General features: G+C 47.9%; 1 protein-coding gene across 4 annotated transcripts in view; it reads right to left on the reverse strand.

Annotated features, from left to right (window-relative positions):
* The window catches only part of LOC147428949 (fanconi anemia group F protein (FANCF)), a 163,005-nt gene that overhangs the window by 35,163 nt on the left and 108,056 nt on the right, over positions 1 to 19,786 (reverse strand). The gene's annotated exons all lie outside the window — the stretch shown is intronic.

Consider the following 19,786-nt stretch of genomic DNA (forward strand, 5'->3'; position numbering starts at 1 on the left):
CAGCTGAATCAGATCCTGACGAATGAGTCTATTAATCTCTACCCGCGTCAAAGACCTCAAGGGTGCCTGTAGAGAGTATTGAAAAGGAGGCAACTTGTCCATGGTGAAACCATGTGTCTGAAACCATGATGCCATCTATGCATACCAGCATGATGTATCCCCATTAAGAGGTAATTGTCTGGAGGACTCTAGAGCCACCCTGGCATATCTGTCTCTGGTAGTATCCCACAGACTGTGAACAAAGGAGACTGATCTAGTAAGTGCCTCAATCACCATAGGGGGAGCAGCTAATTCCGCTCGAATGATATCATGCGGTACGGAAGCCTTGGCTCTAATCAGTCGAGAGATCATAGATACCAGGGGCTTCTCCAAACGCCTCCAACCCTCCTGGCCTACAGAAGGTCCCCAAATCTGCACCCCATATAACATAGTAGAGGAAACCAGAGTATCAAAGAGCCATAACTTTGTCCTGGGTTCCTCGAACTGAACTTGCGAACACATCCTCTCCATTCCTCCCAGAGCTGCACCAGCTCTGGTTAGTCTAGTCTCTGCCGCTCTTTTCAAGGAAAATCTCGGCCCAGTAAAGACTACCCCCAGGTAAGTGTATGCATCTGTATACTCCACAGTCTCTTGACCATACTTGAAAGTAGGTACTGATCTCCTGACCCATTGCGGTGTGGTGTTAAACACCATAACCTTGGTTTTACCTAGGTTTACACACAATCCACTATCCTGTGCAAAACTGCGTAGTGCATCCAACTGTCGTTGCATACCTTTTGGTGAATCAGATATCAGCACAATATCATCAGCATAAAGCAACAATGGGATCCACGTCCCTGCCAGCTGTGCACCTTTGTCACCCTCTCTGTCGATGTAATCAGACACCTCATCAACATACATACCAAATAGAGTAGGAGACAATGGGCAGCCTTGTTTCACTCCAATAGTAGAGTGAATTAAATCAGATACCCCTTCCGGAGTGCGTACATGCCCCATCACTGATCTGTACAAAGCCATAATCCCCCAAATCACCTCTATGGGCACCCCCATCTCCTGTAATCTGCGCATCAATCGAGATCTTGGTACCATGTCAAATGCTTTACGAAAATCCACAAAGCTACAATAGATCCGTCTCCCATGTGCTCTGCCCTCCTCAATGATGGCCCCGAGTGTCAGAATATGATCAAGAGTGGAGAAACCCCTCATGAAGCCAGCTTGACCCTTCGCTCGTACACCCTCGCCCTCTGCCCAATTACTCAAGTGTTGCTCCAGGATAAATGCATACAACCGTGCCAATGTGTGTCCAACCATAATAGTGCGGTAGTTCCCAGGCTCTGTAGGGTCACCAGCCTTGAAGATAGGCACAATATTAGACAGCCTCCAAGTCTCAAGTAATCCCTCACACATGGCACGATTGAACAACACTGCGAGAACCTCCATCAGCATATCCCTAGCATGTATAAAGTGCTCCGCTACTAGACCGTCATGATCATATGCCTTCCCGGTCTCCATCCTGTCGATGGCCCTTTGTACCATCTTAGGTGTAAAGAAAGTGCTTGTAGCTGGGCAAGGCTTGGTAGGGTCTGGAAGGGGTTCCTGTCCAGGAACCGTATATAATGATGTCGCATATTGGCCCCACACCTCAGGTGAAGTAATCACTGGGGGAGGGGAGTGTTCATGGAAGAGTCGCCATGCCTCTCTTGAGTCCCTACTCAAGAACATCTGATACAAGTCTCGCTCCATATGAGCTAGGTAAGCTCGCTTCTTTCGTCGCATAAGGCGTCGGAAAGCAATCCGAGACTGGCTATAAGTGATGACTCCTAAAAGAAGATCCTTCTGAAGCTCGGCTCTCATCTCTCTGCACTCCTCATCATACCAACTATTCTGGGGCATGCTCCCAGAATGTCGTCTCTTGCCCGGCTGAGTGTGTGGGTACGCCACTGATGCAGCCCCATGCAGTGTCTCAGTCAATAGAGTGGTGCACTCCTCCACTGAGAGGCATGTACCATTTGTGCCAGCTATGCCTTCCAATAGACGGTCCCAGATCTCCTCTGAATAAACGAAATCAGTCTCTAGTGTGAATGTATAGCGGGTGTGTGACCTGTCTCCTGATGTCTGGGCTGTACTATACTGAAATTTAATGGATAGTGTCAAGAGAGCATGATCTACTGCTATGCCCATTGGCCTGGCTCCCACTGTGAAATCCTGAATGCAAGGGACAAAGCTCGGTTGTGTCATAACATAATCCAATGTACTGGCCCCATGTCTATGTGGAAAGCATGTGAAACCAACTGCTCCAGGAAATCGCTGTAAGCCATTAAGTATGGCTAATCCATGTGTAGTCGTCATTTCCATGAGATATCTCCCATACTCCGGTTGCTCTCTGTCATCTGAGCATCTGTCAAGTCCCAACTCACCCACATCCAGCTCTCTAAGCATCTCATCTGAAGTGTCGTAGAAGACTGTCTGCGAGTTGCCCGTTCGGGCATTGACGTCCCCTAGGAGAATGGTATCACCCTCCCTAGAGAACTCCCAAATGTCATCATCTAGGATAGAGAAAGGCGACTGCCCTCTTGATGCGGCATACATTGATGTACTGGGAGGAAAGTAACATATGGCAATATAAAGGAAGCGGCCTGTGTCAGCTCTCAGTCTCACCCACATATATCTAGCATGATCATCTCTTCGTACAATATGCAGTAATGGTTGTAGTTCCTCTCTGAATAGCACTGCTACTCCTCCTAAGCCTCTACTCCCATGCTCAGATCTCGCATTTGTCCTGTGAGCTGTTTCCCATCTGTATCCCACCACATGTGGCATTACCTGTCCAGGGGCTTGATGAGTCTCTGAGAAGAACACAATATCCTTGTCTTTGAAACTCTCCTCAAATGCACCCACGTCCAATCTCATAGACCCATTACAATTCCAGGTAGCCATCTTCAGTGTGGTCCCATATGTCTCGCACCGTCATGCAGTACGCCGCTCTAAAATCACCACCCTTCCATCTCTGTAGAAGGCTATCTTTCCCTTCTCCCTTGCCGCTGTAATCTCTGGCATTACCTCTCTCATATGTGCGAGCTGTGAGAGAGTCAGATCATCGCCGAGGAAAATACCTGTCTTTTTGAGAGTAGGCCTCTTTCTCAAGAATTCCTTCTTCTCTTCCAACGGGGGGAAGCGTAGTATGAGAGCTCTCCCCTTTCAAGACTCTCCCATGCCATTACTTTTCTTACCTACCCTCCATGCCTTTGTGTGCAAAGGCTTCTCCATCCCCATCATGGATGTAAGGCTTGTGACCTCTTTCTCTACATTGTTTATGTCCTTGAGACCGGTCACTCTCACATGCAATGTTCGCATCCGCCTTCTTTGTTCCTCTTCGAGAGTCATGTTGATAAGCGTCGGTGTACAAGGAGTTTCTTGACCTTTCCCTTTCTTGGCGACCTCAATCCATTTTTCAGCCTCGTCTGCCTTTTTCTGTGTCCTTGTTATCATCTCCGCCCATGAAGATGTCTTTGCCACATTCAGTTTCTCTTCCTCGGTGATCATCCTTACCTGTTCCTTAATTTCCTTGATTTCATCTATTACTGAGGGTTGAAATTCGCCTTCCTCTAGTCCATTGCTTACTCTATCAGCAAGCTCCTGTTTAAGGGCTGAGACATCTTTTTTGAGTGCCCGTATCTCAGCGTTTGGGTTCTCCTGTTTGAGGGCTGAGACTTCTTCTTTGAGTGTCTTTATTTCTGCGTTAAGGCTCTCTTTCTCCTTCTTCCACTCTGCGCCTTCACTGAAGACCATCTGAAGGAGGTTGGCCTTCTCCTTCCACCATCCTTCCATCTCTGTTTTCCACTCCTTCATTTTCCTCTCCATCTGCGCCATCCGCTTATTCGTGAACATGAAGGTTGCCTTCGCTCTTGGCTGCAAACAGGTGAGACATTGGCGGCTTCTGTGTCATGTGTAGGGTCTTATTAAAGTGTGACAGTTTGTGCAACATCCATCAAACATTCATGGCCTTCACGTTGATCCATTACGGTGTGGCTCACAGAACCATTTTCCATTATAAAATTCAAGTTGGACGTACAGGGCTGGAGGGAACCCTCAGGAAGGAACGCGTAGGGCTGCCGTGAGAGAGAGAGAGAGAGAGAGAGAGAGAGAGAGAGAACCCTACCTGATCTGCTGGGGTTGCGCGCTTTGTACGTCCTAAGTCATTGCAATCCGCCATGTGTTCAAAGATGGGCGCGCTGAGAGAGATTAAAGTCATGTCGATGCTCCTGCTGTGGTGCCGCGCGAACAGAGGGAGGCTGGGCTGCTGCTACAGTCCTGCGAGAGAGAGAGAGAGAGAGAGAGAGAGAGAGAGAGAGAGAGAGAGAGAGAGAGAGAGAGAGAGAGAGAGAGAGAGAGAGAGAGAAATGAAATGTTATATTAACGTCTTCAAAAGGCCAAAGTGACCTATGAGACCAGAAAGTTACAATGTGGTGGATCTGATACAAAGTCAGAGTCAAAGTAACAAGATGACAACAAAGACAAAAATGAAATGACAAATGCCACAATAAAATACTATGGAATCCTAAACTACTAGGTGTGAACAGCAGCTAGCTGGGATATCTAGATCACAAGAGATCCAGCATCGCTCGCTAGCGGGGAGAGAGAGAGAGAGAGAGAGAGAGAGAGAGAGAGAGAGAGCACGGGGGGAAGGGGGCGATAGGCGATAGAGTTAGGGGGGGGGGGGAGGCGAGAGATTTGAAAATTAAAAAAAAGAGGGAGGGGGGGGGGGGGGCGATAGACAGAGGGGGGGAGGGGTAGGTAGCGAGAGAGAGAGAGAGAGAGAGAGAGAGAGAGAGAGAGAGAGAGAGAGAGAGAGAGAGAGAGAGAGAGAGAGAGAGAGAGAGAGAGCGCGTGGGAGCAGGGGGATAGCGGAAGCAGGAGAGCAGGGGCGGCAGCAGGTGTAGGGCAGGTACGCAACGAGCAGGAGCAGGGGGAGAGAGGGGGGGCGATAGTTAGGAAGGGGGGGGGGAGGGGACGAAGGGGGGGGGAGCAGAGAGAGAGAGAGAGAGAGAGAGAGAGAGAGAGAGAGAGAGAGAGAGAGAGAGAGAGAGAGAGAGAGAGAGAGAGAGAGAGAGAGTGTCACGTGACACATCCCAACCCTATGTGTCCGTGGACAAGCTACACTACAGCAAGGTTCAGTTCAGTCCAGTCAAGTCTAGATTAGCAGTGATCTGGCACTTTTGTGAGTCTATTCGTAGACCGTGCATGACCAGTCACTTAGGATAGATGCATATCCTCCGGTTACACACAGCATGATCATCGGAATTCCCATCAAAATCCATTAGCATCAGTTAGGGGAATTTTCCAATGCATTTAGCCCATTTTTCTATTTATTGGTTATTTTCACTTATTATTTTTAAGTGACTTTCCTACAAAAGTAGGTAGGGCAATTTTGCTAAGTTAATATATAAGCAAACCCAAGTTAGCACTTTCTGGCAGAAGAGGCAACAGGAGCTTTCCGCTCAACAGGCAACTTCTCAGCAGTACCCCCCTCAGCATCAAGACCCCTCGCCATCCTCTCCCATCCCCTTGGCGTTTTCTATAGTAGCACCCATCGCCTTGAAGTCTCCCCCTTCTTGCGATAATTCCCCTGCAGATCAGCCCCCACAAGCCAGCGTTTTTGGAATTGAACCCAAGAGCAGCCATCAGCCCTTGGTGTCGTTTTTGAAGCAGATCAGCAGTAGCGTTTTTGGGATAGAAGACTACCAGCAGTTGCAGCGTTTGTTCTCAGCTTGCCTAGCGTTTTATCAACAGTAGCAAACCTGCTGAACCAGCGTTTTCTCAGCCATGGAAGTCACCTAAAACGCAGCCCCAATCTGCAGTTACATCAGCGTTTTTCCTTCACCAAGTTAGCCCCGATCGAAGCAGTCATTTTCAGCCATAAGCACAGGGCGAAAACAGTCATTTTCAGTCCTAAAACAGTCCAAGAATTTCATATTAAAGAAGATCACAGATTCAGTCATCGAGTCGTCGTCGTCATCATCGGCATAGTCCCATTGCATCAGTCCATTGCATTCGCATTGTACACCTTTGTGCAATCAAAGTAGACCACTCTCGCCGACGAGAATGGGGCCTTCGGAGGAGGGTTTTACAACCTCTCGGTGTCGTATCTCTTCTCTCTCCTTCTCTCAGTCTCATTCACTTGCACGCACAATATCCACTCACTTTGTTCGTGATCATAGCACTCTGCATAAGACCGAAAGCTCTCTCTTTCCCTAAGAACTAAAAGGAACCTTGAGCAATAAAGATCACTAATCTTGAGAAAATACAACATTCATTCCGCTGCACCTAAATTTGGTATCAGAGCTTTGGAAGTGTTTTGCATTACTCAAGGAAAGAACCACAAGAACCACAAGAATTTTTTTTGCTTGTTGCGATCGCACGAACCCAAGTTTCCTTGGGCGTGGCGATTCCTAATCGTGTTTTGTTGAAGAGTGACAGGAATCCCAAGAAAGAAGGGCTTGTCCAGCCTCCCCTTGTGTCTCTTTTCACTCATTGAGAGCGGATCGTGCACTTAGCGGCCGGCCAATCGACGTGAGGTGGGAAAAAGCAACCTTAGTGTGAGCGCAAGGCCGCCAAGGGTTGCGCCCGCAGAAAAGGGTGGAACTCGGGTGAAGAGAAGATCCTTCTCCAACGCGATTTGCAAGCGAAAGAAAACCTCAAGTACCTCAAGACCCTCAAGAACCCTAGATTCTCACGAATCAAGGACCTCAAGAACCTCAAGACCCTCAAGAACCGAAGTTCCTCGCGAACTTCAGAACCCAAGATTATAGTGCATGGTCGTCACCCGAAGCGGAATGGATACTTCGCATACAGGTAATGAGCATGAGAGAGGCGGCGAAGATTTTTCCCCACCACGAGACTTTTTCAAACCTCCCCCTTCGCCATCTACGCCACGAGTTGTCCTCACTCCTATGGAGATGATAGTCAAGTCAATGTTGGACACGATGGCACAACAACAAGAAACGAATCGAGTTGCATTGGCACATCTTGCAAGCAAAGTAGAAGAACAAGCAGCAAAGGACCGTGCACAAGAAGCCAAGGATCGCCAGCGCGACAAAAGAAACGCAAGATTGGCCGCACAACAAGAAGAAAATCGACTTGCTCAGGAACGTGAGCGCATTGCTCTCGCTGCAAAACAAGAGGAAAATCGACTTGCTCTCGAACGCGAGCGCGATGAACGAAATGCACGAAAAGCAGAAAAGGACGCCGAGTGTGAAGCTCAAAGGGAGCTTCGCAATCAAGAATTTATTTCCCAAATCCTAGCCTCGAAGACCGAACCACCCAAAGATCGTGGGAGTTTGTCAAGTGGCGGAAGCCACGACGCGGATTCCAACCATTCAGTTACAAAAAAGTTGATTTTCAGTAAGTATGATGGTAAGATGGATGCTACAATTATTCATTCTTGGTTGCATCAATTTAATGCTTATTTTGCGACAACTAAGAAGACAAGCAATAGCAAAGTTTTGACGGCAGCTATGTACCTTGCCAGTGATGCCATTAATTGGTACCACGCATGGCAAGAGGCACAGGTAACAACGCACCTAGAGGCAGCCGACGATTTCACGCCCCTCTCTGTTAGTTGGGCTGATTTCCAAGACAAGCTCAAAGCGCGGTTGTAATGTGCAGCGGAATGAATGTTGTATTTTCTCAAGATTAGTGATCTTTATTGCTCAAGGTTCCTTTTAGTTCTTAGGGAAAGAAAGAGCTTTCCGTCTTATGGAGAGTGCTATGATCACGAACAAAGTGAGTGGATATTGTGCGTGCAATTGAATGAGACTGAGAGAAGGAGAGAGAAGAGATACGACACCGAGAGGTTGTAAAACCCTCCTCCAAAGGCCCCACTCTCGTCGGCGAGAGTGGTCTATTTCTTGATTGCACAAAGGTGTACAATGCGTATGCAATGGACTGATGCAATGGACTATGCCGATGACGATGACGGTGATGACGACGACGACTTGGTGGCTGAAATCTGAGATCTTCTAATCGCTGAATTTCGTGACTGTTTCGGTGGCTGAAAATGACTGTTTTGCCGGAGTTTTTATGGCTGAAAATGGGGCTTGGGGGCTGATTTGCTTCCGTGTCTAAGGCTGAAACTGCGAGTATTTGCTGCGGCAAGGGGCTGAAACCAAAAACGCTGGCTGGATCCTGCTGCTAGCCAAAAACGCTAGGCTGATTTGGCTCTGCCATCCAAAAACGTTGGTTGGGCTGTATTGGGAAAACACTAGGGGAACTTGATGGATCTGCTGGCGATGGCAAGGATCTGCAAACGCTAGGGGCTGACGATGGATGGCGATGGCTTGCTGAAGAAGTATCGCCAAGGATGGTGTCAAGATGCAAAAACGCTAGGGGGATCATGAGGGGGGGGGGGGTACTGCTGAGAAGTTGCCTGTTGAGCGGGAAGCTCCTGCTGCCTCTTCTGCCAGAAAGTGTGAACTTTGGTTTGCTTATATATTAACTTAGCAAAATTGCCCTACCTACTTTTGTAGGAAAGTCACTTAAAAATAATAAGTGAAAATAACCAAAAATAGGAAAAAAGGCTAAATGCACTCGAAAATTCCCTTTACTGATGCTAATGGATTTTGATAGGAATTCCGATGATCATGCTGTGTAACCGGAGGATATGCATCTATGCTAAGTGACTGGGCATGCACGGTCTACGAATAGACTCACAAAAGTGCCAGGTGACTGCTAATCTAGACTTGACTGAACTCACTGAACCCTGCTGTGGTGTAGCTTGTCCACGGACACATAGAGTTGGGATGTGTCACGTGACAGAGGTTTATGCCACCTCAGTACCTCGCACGGTTGAAAGACGATTGGCGCGCTCTCAAGCAAAATGGTATGTCGGTTATGTCTTTTTCTAATCGTGTTTTGCAGCTAGGTACCCAATTACGCATGTCGGATGATGAGCGCAAAGAGGCTTTTCTCTTTGGATTGGACGAGTATATCAAGTACGATGTCGAGGTATTCGATCCAATTGATCTCAACAAGGCGGTAGCGATTGCTCTCGCATAGGAGATGAAGCACAACAAGGGAAAGCCTAAGGAGAACAAGACTTCCACAAGTACCTCGCAGACTCCTCAGAACGGTAAGAATGGTAAGAATGATAACTCTTCTAACCAATCTTCCAACAGCATCTCCACAAAGAATTCTTCCAATGAATCAAAGGGTAAGGCTAGCACAATTGCTAAACCTAAGCTTACTCGAGATGAAAAGGTAGCACAAGGAATTGTAGGAGGATACATCACTTCGGAAGAACAAAGCACGTATTCTAAGGAAGGTCGTTGTTTCATTGTCACATTAAGGGTCACATAAAACGAATATGTCCTAAGTTTGAATCGAATGAATCTAAAGAACCCACAGCACCCACTACATCTGTCAATGCAATGAATGATAACACGAGTGTGCCCAAAGTTTCTCAGGACCCTCCCATTGATGATTCACTCATTAAATGTTATGGTCGTACGTCGAGGCACCGTTTTGTCATATTGTTTGACCCAGGTAGTATGCATGATGTGATCAGCCCCTCTCTTGTTGAGAGAGCCCGCCTCGAAGTTAGTCCGAGATCTCCTATCAGGTCTCTGGCTTTCGTCCTGGTATGGACGCTTTCATCACGAAGGAGTGACTTGATGTGTTGTTTGCAATTCAACAGACTGTCTTCACTAGAAGATTTGTTGTTTCTCCTCTCTCAGGATGTGATATGATTTTAGGCATGAAATGGTTTCGTGAAATAAACCCTCTCGTTGATTGGGAGGCTAGTACTTTAACTCTCAATGCCAAAAGTGATTCTCCTACTGTCTTTCATGGAGTGGATACTTCTCCTTCTCCATCTCTCGTTGCTAATATGCAAGACAAGGTCGAAATGATTCGGGATAAGGAGACTCTCTCAATCTCTTTTTCTCCACAGCATGACACACAGGATTTGCATGATTATGAGAAGCATGATGATTTGAATGATAATGATTTGCATGATGATTTGGATGAAAAAGACAAACATGATGAATTGCATGAAGATGATGTGATTGTTCACAAGGATGATGTGTTAGTGGATACTTTTTCTAGCAAAGCTAACCTCGTTGTAGATTCGATCAATCACCAAGAATCGATCTTGGCTTTCGAGTCGAGATCCACAGATCCCCCACAAGAAGATTCGATAGATCCCGAAGAAGCGATCTTGGCTCTCGAGCCTTGGTCCAAGGAACCATCACAGAAAGTATTATGTGTTCGCATGATTGATACGCACGCATTGTTCGAGTGTTTCATTCGTGAAGGTTTCGTGTATTTTAGTCAGCATCGTTATGTGATCCCTTTTACTAGGCATGACATATTGTATGTTGAGCACGTTTCTCTAATGGATGAGCACGAATGTACGCGGAAATTTCATGAAAAGCTAAAAAGTTTGTATGTCAGAAAGTCACATTCCATGTCTCTTCCGTGGCATGACACAGTTTCCGAAAGAGCACATGATTGTATGAGCACCAAGCATGGGCATTTCCATTGTGATTTGCCACAGTTGATTGATTTTGATCAAACAGAAAAGATTCGATCTCATTGTTTGCATGTGTTTGATGAATGGGTTGTCACTCCGTCTCTTTGTTCATCTACATTACATGCACAATCTTTGAGGAAGACACAATTTTTTCCAGTCACTTTACATGGAATAGGTATGTTCATGGTTTTGTGTTGGAGATGGTTTCAGGAATTTTCAGCCATGGAGATTCTTGAAGACGAAAGAAGCAAGATACTCCACGAAGTTGAAACATCGAAGGAGCCATAGAAGACTTTGAGTCGCTTTCGGCACGGCCCAAAGAAACAAGCGTTGCACACCTTTATGAAGTTCAAGTACCGCTCGACCCACACAGCAGAGTGGGACGGCGAAGAGTCCCTTCCAAGATTCCGGATGTTGTTGGCGATCTCCCTTGACGCCATACAGTTCGGTACCAGTACCTCACTTTGAAAAGGAGGGGATGTCACATGACACATCCCAACCCTATGTGTCCGTGGACAAGCTACACTACACCAGGGTTCAGTTCAGTCCAGTTGTAGCCTGCTACAGTGTCACTTCACAGGACAGGCAGTTGGACAGTTAGCTACAGTTGGTCTGGTTCACACTGGACGGACCCTTTGGCTGGGAGTGACACGTGGCAGGGTACCTACGGTGGTCTAGTGGACGTCGTGGCCAGGTCACCACCACCACTCAGTTTGGAGATAGACTTAGCTGGCTGGACATTTATGGGCCGTTGGTGGCTCCTATGGTTGTACATATCAGTAGTCGTTTTGGGATAGTTCTATCTTATCTTGCACGTAGTCGTCTAGAGAGTCTTACACAGAGCACTGCTTCACCATCCCTGCACATCTGAGCCTCGACACCCATTTGTACCTGTGAATCCTGGGCTGGAGCGGAGTGTGCTGCCACGCCAGAGTCTGTACAAGGTTCTTGGAGCTAGTCGAGTCCACATGTTCTGGTCCACTGTTGTGTCTCTGTTGTTATCTATTGTTTCTGTGTTGTTATCCGTTGTTTCTGTGTTTCATTCTGTTTGAGAGAGTTTTCATTTGTTGAGTGAGATTGTCACGCACATTGCATTGGGGACACCCACACTGTGGAGAGCACGACACATTATCCGCGCTATAGGTGCTCTCATTTTGGCGATCACGGTGGGACCTCAACAGAAGTCTCACTCTGTTGAGTAGCTGGGTTCTTCGCTTCACCTATGCAGTCTAAGTCTCTCGCCTTGCTGGTCTGGTCCCCTCTCGCCCTGGTCCAGCTTGCCCTCGTCTCTGGTCTAGACCCCTCGACCCTGGTCTAGCTGGTCTAGTCACTTGTCTGGTCTAGACCCTGGTCTAGTCCTCCTCGTCCCTCGTCCAGCTGGTCTAGACACTCGTCTGGTCTAGTATGGTCTAGTAGAGTCTAGACCAGTCTTCATCCAGTTCAAGGTTTCTTGCCCAAAGCTTGGTTGGCTTGGAGGTCACTGTATGACACATACAAGGAGGTCAGTTGAGCGTCAAAGCCCACTACTGAGCCCTCTGAAGTACTATCACAGAAGACGACCTTTGACACCTTGTAGAAATCCTTCAACCTCATCACCTATACCTCCACATATCACATCACCCATTCCTTCATCAAGCTGAATAAGGTCACAATCCCGGATGGATTTCCGACACCTTTTACTGAGAGAGTCCTCGAAGATGTCGCTGGCCATGTACTGTATAGTTTTATGGATGGGGTCAGCGGCTACAATCAGTTAGGAATACATCCTGACGACCAAATCAAAACAGCTTTTGTGACTCCCTGGGGTATTTTCATCTACACTAGGATGTCTTTTGGGCTTAAAAATGCACCGCCTTCTTTCAATCGCATAGTATATCTCATCTTTTGTCCTCTGCTTACTGATCACCTTCGCATATTCATGGATGACTTTTCCACCTTCTCGGGTGCTCAGTGTTCGACCCCAGTAGAAAATCTAAAGAAGCATCTTGCTCAGCTCTCTGCAGTCTTCCTCAGGTGCAGAGAGGCACGTTTGAAGCTCAATCCGAACAAATGTCATTTTTTGGTCACAGAGGGCACACTGTTGGGCCATGTGGTGTCTGCTCAAGGTTTGGCATCGGACCCAGAGAAGATAGTGGCCATCTTGAAGTTACCTCCTCCCATAAATCCCAAAGGTGTTCAGAGCTTTGTGGGCCACACCGGCTATCATCGCAGGTTCATACGTATGTATGCACAGGTGGCTCAACCATTGACCCGGCTCACCAGTGCTGCTGTTCCCTTCCGGTGGTCAACACCTGAGGCCGAAGCATTTGCATACCTCAAAAAACGTCTCACTGAAGCGCCTATTCTAGTTGCCCCGGATTGGGCCCTACCTTTTCATGTGCATACAGATGCCAGTCTGTTGGCTGTGGGTGCTGTGCTGACTCAGCCTAGCAAAGAGTTCAACTTGGATCGCCCTGTACATTATGCAAGTCGCCTGCTCACCAAAGCAGAGCGAAACTATAGCACCACAGAGAGGGAAGGATTGGCTATAGTGTATGCTCTACACAAATTTCGTCACTATTTGCTAGGGGTCCACTTCACAGTTATCACTGATCACCATGCCTTGCGCTATCTGCTTAATAAGCCACAGGTTGCAGGTCGAGTATGGCGATGGCTCCTCCTATTCCAGGAGTTTGATTTTGAAGTGGTACTCCGTCCTGGTAAGCATCATGTAATGGCTGACCACCTCTCTCGCATTTACACAGGCAAAGAAGCTACCGGGATTGCGGATGACTTTCCAGATAGCAGTCTTTTTAAAATAGATACAACACCGGAATGGTACGGCGAGGTCCTATATTTTCTATCTACTGGGCTGTACCAAGAGAGGGCATCCCCACTGCAAAAGAGGAGATTGCTGTTGAAGTCCAGGCCTTTCACTCTGATCGGGGGCCAGCTCTACAAGGCGGGACCAGATGGTGTTCTGAAGCGTTGTGTCTCACCTCATGAGGTGGAGCATATTCTGGAGGATGCCCACAATGGTCCCATTGGTGGCCATTACCCTGGTCACATCACTGCTCAGAAGATACTACAGAGTGGTCTGTGGTGGCCCTACATTTTTAAGGATGCAATAGCATATTCTAAGGTTTGTGATGTGTGCCAGAGATGTGGGCCGAAGCCGAGTAAGCAATCCAACCGCCCTTTGCAGGTCTCGATGGCGTGGCTACCTTTTGAGAGATGGGGTTTGGACTTTGTGGGACCAATATATCCCCCGGCTCAACCAGGTAATCGCAAATATCTGCTAGTGGCTACAGACTATGCAACAAAAAGGGCAGAGATTTGGATGTCCCTTAGAGATCACCAGTGATAGAGGCACTCATTTTGTCAATAACATGATCTCAAATTTGCTGGCCAATTACAAGATTTTTCATCGCAAGTCGTGCTCTTATTATCCTAGAGCCAATGGACAGGCCGAGAGCACCAACAAGGTTCTGATAGCTCTACTGAGGAAAGCATGTCATCTCCATCCAGCATCGTGGGCTCAGGCTGTGCACGGCACTCTTTGGGCATACCGCACATCTTTCAAAGCAACAACGAATGAAACGCCTTTTCAACTCGCTTTCGGTTTGGAAGCCATAGCTCCATTTGAGTTCAACTCCGGTTCCCCTAGGGTGGGCAGTCTGCGTGCAAGTGGGGGCATGGAATCTGCCTCTATCTCCCGTCTCACCTTATTGGATGAAAGCCGCCTTTTAGCTTCTCGTGCTCTGCAAGCGGAACAACTTCGTCGCAAAGCGTGGCATGATCGCCACCTCAGAAAGCCAAAAATAACGCAAGGCACATTGGTGCTACTCTATCAGGCAAAATATTTGAAAAAAGCAAAGAAGCTGGTTCCAGCTTGGCAAGGGCCCTTTAGAGTACAGGAGGTTTTGCCACAGGGGGCTGTCCAGTTAGTCACTTTGGAAGGCGTCCCTTTGCCACTGGTAAATGGCTCCAGAATCAAGTGCTATTACTCCTCTGAGTAAAGGGTATGCAACTTTCCGCCATCTGTAGGTTCGATGGCCCATTTCTCTCCTCCCCTCTAGCTTTCCACCAGAATAGATGTTCTGTTACTGTCTGAGTTTTTGCTATGTTTGTAAGTTTCCACCTCTCCTCTAAGATATCTTTTCTCCACTCAGTCCTCTTGGTAATTGAATATTATCGGAACTTCAACAGTTCAGTCGCTCCTCTAATTGTTTCTATCCTAAGTGTTATTTGCAGTCAAATATTAAGGTCCTTCCAAACTGCTGCTATCAGTCAAGCTTCTAGTCAGAGTGTTTTTTTTTGTTCAGTTGAAAAAAGTGGAATCTACTTGGGCATTCTGCTTAGACGACTGCTTAGACGACGATTGAGGCTGTCTATATAGAGAATATGGTAGAGTTTTGGCAAAGAACTTTTGATTCCAATTGCCGCAAAAAAAAAAAAAAAAACCTTTGGTGCAAATAAACTTTCAGCTTTGCTGCAGAAAGAAAGAAAGGGGGAAAGTACTCTTTGGTGCTCCAAAGCTGGCTACTAATGATCAGTGCAAGCTTGAATACCCTTCTTTATCTGAGTCCTCTCTTCGTACCTGCTCAAAATTATCCTATCTTTGTATCTGCTAGCACTTTGCTACTGTTGTGCTAACTCCCATTAGACCTTAATAAACCCTAGTCTCCCAACCCCTCGCCCCTACCTACTGCCTCCTACCCTTACTTAAACCCCTCTAGCCCCTACCCTCTCCCAGCTTCCCCTCTCGCCCCTACCCTATAACCTCGCTCCCTACCCTCTCCTCTCGTCCCTATCCTAAAACTCGCCCCCTACCCTCTCATACACCCCCTCTCGCCCCTATCCCCCCTCTCTCGCCCTACCCTCACCTCTCGCCCCCTACCCTCTCCTATCCTCCCCTCGCCCCTATCCTAAAACTCGCCCCCTACCCTCTCTTACACCCCCTCTCGCCCCTATCCTAAAACTCGACCCCTACCCTCTCCCACACCCTCTCGTCCCTATCCTCACCCCTCGCCCCCTACCCTCTCCTATCCTCCCCTCTCGCCCCTATCCAAACATCTCGCCCCTACCCTCTCCCGCACTTCTCTCGCCCCTATCCCCCCTCTCGTCCTTATCCTCACCCCTCGCCCCCTACCCTCTCCTCTCCTCCCCTCTCGCCCCCTACCCTCTCCCAACACCCTCTCGCCCTAACCGCCCTCTTTCGCCTGGTTCGAATTTACCCTACCTTAAATTACTCGCCCAGCCTAACGAGTTAGCCGGAGAAATCTAAATTGTCTGCATCCTGCTACTTTTCCATTGGCTACTCAACGGCTTTGTTTGTCATCCTCTGTTTGTCATCAGACCTCACCTTGGCAGGCGTAGCAAGAAAAAGGTAGAGATGACGAGGAGAAAAGCTCGGGTTGAACAATCAGAGAGCGAGGCAGATGAAGTATCTGCAAGCGGCAGCAGCCATGACATAGATGACTTTACCTCCAGTGACCCAAGTGATGAAAGCTACAAAGCAGACTCAGCAGCATCTGAGGATTCAGATGTAAATTCAGAGTCAGGTGCTTCCAGTGATCCAGAGGAACAATCAAAGGTGGCTCAGAAAAAAGAAAAGCCGCAAATTATCACTCATGAGATCAAGAGGCCTGCTTCTTCAAAAAATCGCACAGCATTTTCATTACATTTTCATATGCAGCAACCTCGACCATCTCTCAGTGAGGTGCTTTCGACTGCTCAGCTAAGGACTCTGGGTCTCACAGAATTGGCTGATGCAAATCTACCTGATACTATTCCAGCAGAACTGATACATCAACTGCTGAAAAACTTTCCAAAGGTCCGGGGCCACAAGCTAACAGCTACAAGGCTTGGCCATGCCATGGGTATGACCAACTTTCCAGCTGTGAAGTCTACTACTCGCACTTTCTCTTTGTTGCCCAAGGACGCGACAATTCAAGCATGTAAAGAGCTATTGAGCTCGGATCACCCAAATTATGAGCGAAACAGACGGCTTCTCGCAATCTTCAGGTATTACTTTCTGGCTCGGGATGCCAAAGAAGACAAGGTACAAACAGATATTCTCACTACATTCTCCCAGTGCGACGGGCTATACTGTTTAATCCAAACTATCCCATGTGGATTCCACCAAATTCTCTTCAGCTCTCTGCAGTCTAGGGCTAAAAGACTTCGGGCCCAAGTGCAGTCTGTGCAGTTAACTTTTAGATGTTTTGCGGCGCCTCTCTTGGCATGGATCATAAACGTACCTATCAACATAAATGAAGTGGATGAGGAACAGGGAACCTCGAAAGGGAAAAGGAAACCCGTGAGCATGCAAGTAGACCCCACAGTCACCAAGAAAAAGAAGATCAAGGCGAAAGTGATGAAGGATACAGTGAAGTCTCTACTCTCCTTGCCAGTTTCTGAGAGACAGCAGACTAGGGTACATCTTCAGCGTCATACGTCCACTGCTACACCTGGTTCAGCTGTGCCGACACCAGTGTCTACTGCCGCTCCTCAAGTGAGGATGGTCACTTCACCCATACAGGATCCTCTTCCTTCTTCTCCCATCTTCACTCATACACCGGTCAACATATCACTCGCTCCACCTACAACAACAATCTCTGAAGCACCTTCTACACCGAGTGTCCCTACTTCTAGCTCGCCGGTTGTGCCACCATCTGCACCTACTTTTAGCTCGCCCGCAATGCCTCATGTGCGCCCTCCAGCATCACATCCATCTGAGGGATCTTTAGGTAGGACCGACTCCACTTCTCTGTTTCAGCTTTCAGAGAAGTTGCTTCAGGACTCCAGAGCTGCTATTGCCACCATCGAGCTAGGCGTGGAGCAGCTAGCTGCAACCCACCAGCATCACTCCGCCACATACGCAGCTATGGAGGGATCCCTGCGAGTTGCCGAGAGTGCCATCGCAGATCGAGATGCAACGATTTTTGCACTACAACAGGCATTGAAGATAAAGTCAAGAATCATTGATGACCTCAAAGCACAGGTGCAAGGATTTCAAGAAATGCTTATGTATGATAACAGGCCTACCCAGGCTACTGTGGGATATGGATGGACTAGGCCAGGGATATAGGTCTAGAGTCCAGCCACCTTTGCAGCGCCAGCAGGTCCCTCTCAGCCCTCTCAGCAGTTCATGGGACACTACCCAGCAGGTCCCTCTCAACAATCTCAGCAGTTCATGGGACACTACCCAGCAGGTCCCTCTCAGCCCTCTCAGCAGTTCATGGGACACTACCCACAGCCCCAGGTCCAGTACTTCACTCAACAAGAGTCTCAGATCCCGATGCCACACATGCAGAGCCAAAGTGTTCCTTGTTGTGATGGTGCTACTGCTGCACACCGCCATGGTTGCGTTACTAGGCGTCCGGAGTTCACTTCAGGGCAGGTACTCCCATCCGCTGTGCAGCAGATGGCTGGCACAACCACAGGAAATCAAGGTATGCAAAGCACAGGACAGCAACCGCATGGTTACACTATTGATCTGATGGCTCCTCCCGAGCCGGAAGCTTCTGGAGCAGCAGTGGGGACGACCCTTTCCCTTGGGTGACAGGACTGTGCTCTTACCTCATCTTTCATAGTATATATAGTTACTTTTGCAGTTTCATTCAGTTTTGGCTCACCGAGACGGTGACCAGTCTTGTGGCGGGCAACCTGTAGCCTGCTACAGTGTTACTTCACAGGACAGGCAGTTGGACAGTTAGCTACAGTTGGTCTGGTTCACACTGGACGGACCCTTTGGCTGGGAGTGACACGTGGCAGGGTACCTACGGTGGTCTAGTGGACGTCGTGGCCAGGTCACCACCACCACTCAGTTTGGAGATAGACTTAGCTGGCTGGACATTTATGGGCCGTTGGTGGCTCCTATGGTTGTACATATCAGTAGTCGTTTTGGGATAGTTCTATCTTATCTTGCACGTAGTCGTCTAGAGAGTCTTACACAGAGCACTGCTTCACCATCCCTGCACATCTGAGCCTCGACACCCATTTGTACCTGTGAGTCCTGGGCTGGAGCGGAGTGTGCTGCCACGCCAGAGTCTGTACAAGGTTCTTGGAGCTAGTCGAGTCCACATGTTTTGGTCCACTGTTGTGTCTCTGTTGTTATCTATTGTTTCTGTGTTGTTATCCGTTGTTTCTGTGTTTCATTCTGTTTGAGACAGTTTTCATTTGTTGAGTGAGATTGTCACGCACATTGCATTGGGGACACCCACACTGTAGAGAGCACGACACATTATCCGCGCTACACCAGTCAAGTCTAGATTAGCAGTGATCTGGCACTTTTGTGAGTCTATTCGTAGACCGTGCATGCCCAGTCACTTAGCATAGATGCATATCCTCCGGTTACACACAGCATGATCATCGGAATTCCCATCAGAATCCATTAGCATCAGTTAGGGGAATTTTCCAATGCATTTAGCCTATTTTCCTATTTATTGGTTATTTTCACTTATTATTTTTAAGTGACTTTCCAACAAAAGTAGGTAGGGCAATTTTGCTAAGTTAATATATAAGCAAACCCAAGTTAGCACTTTCTGGCAGAAGAGGCAGCAGGAGCTTCCCGCTCAACAGGCAACTTCTCAACAGTACCCCCCTCAGCATCAAGACCCCTCGCCATCCTCTCCCATCCCCTTGGCGTTTTCCATAGTAGCACCCATCGCCTTGAAGTCTCCCCCTTCTTGCGATAATTCCCCTGCAGATCAGCCCCCACAAGCCAAAGTTTGTGGAATTGAACCCAAGAGCAGCCATCAGCCCTTGGTGGCGTTTTTGAAGCAGATCAACAGTAGCGTTTTTGGCATAGAAGACTACCAGCAGTTGCAGCGTTTTTTCTCAGCTTGCCTAGCGTGTTATCAATAGTAGCAAACCTACTGAACCAGCATTTTCTCAGCCATGGAAGTCACCTAAAACGCAGCCCCAATCTGCAGTTACATCAGCGTTTTTCCTTCACCAAGTTAACCCCGATCGAAGCAATCATTTTCAGCCATAAGCACAGTGAAAAAACAGTCATTTTCAGCCCTAAAACAGTCCAAGAATTTCAGCCTAAAGAAGATCACAGATTCAGCCATCGAGTCGTCATCGTCATCGGCATAGTCCCATTGCATCAGTCCATTGCATACGCATTGTACACCTTTTTGCAATCAAAGTAGACCACTCTCGCCGACGAGAGTGGGGCCTTCGGAGGAGGGTTTTACAACCTCTCGGTGTCGTATCTCTTCTCTCTCCTTCTCTCAATCTCATTCACTTGCACGCACAATATCCACTCAC

Source organism: Adiantum capillus-veneris, chromosome 22, assembly GCF_014529385.1.
Source record: "Adiantum capillus-veneris isolate H3 chromosome 22, ASM1452938v2, whole genome shotgun sequence".
Lineage (NCBI taxonomy): Eukaryota > Viridiplantae > Streptophyta > Polypodiopsida > Polypodiales > Pteridaceae > Adiantum > Adiantum capillus-veneris.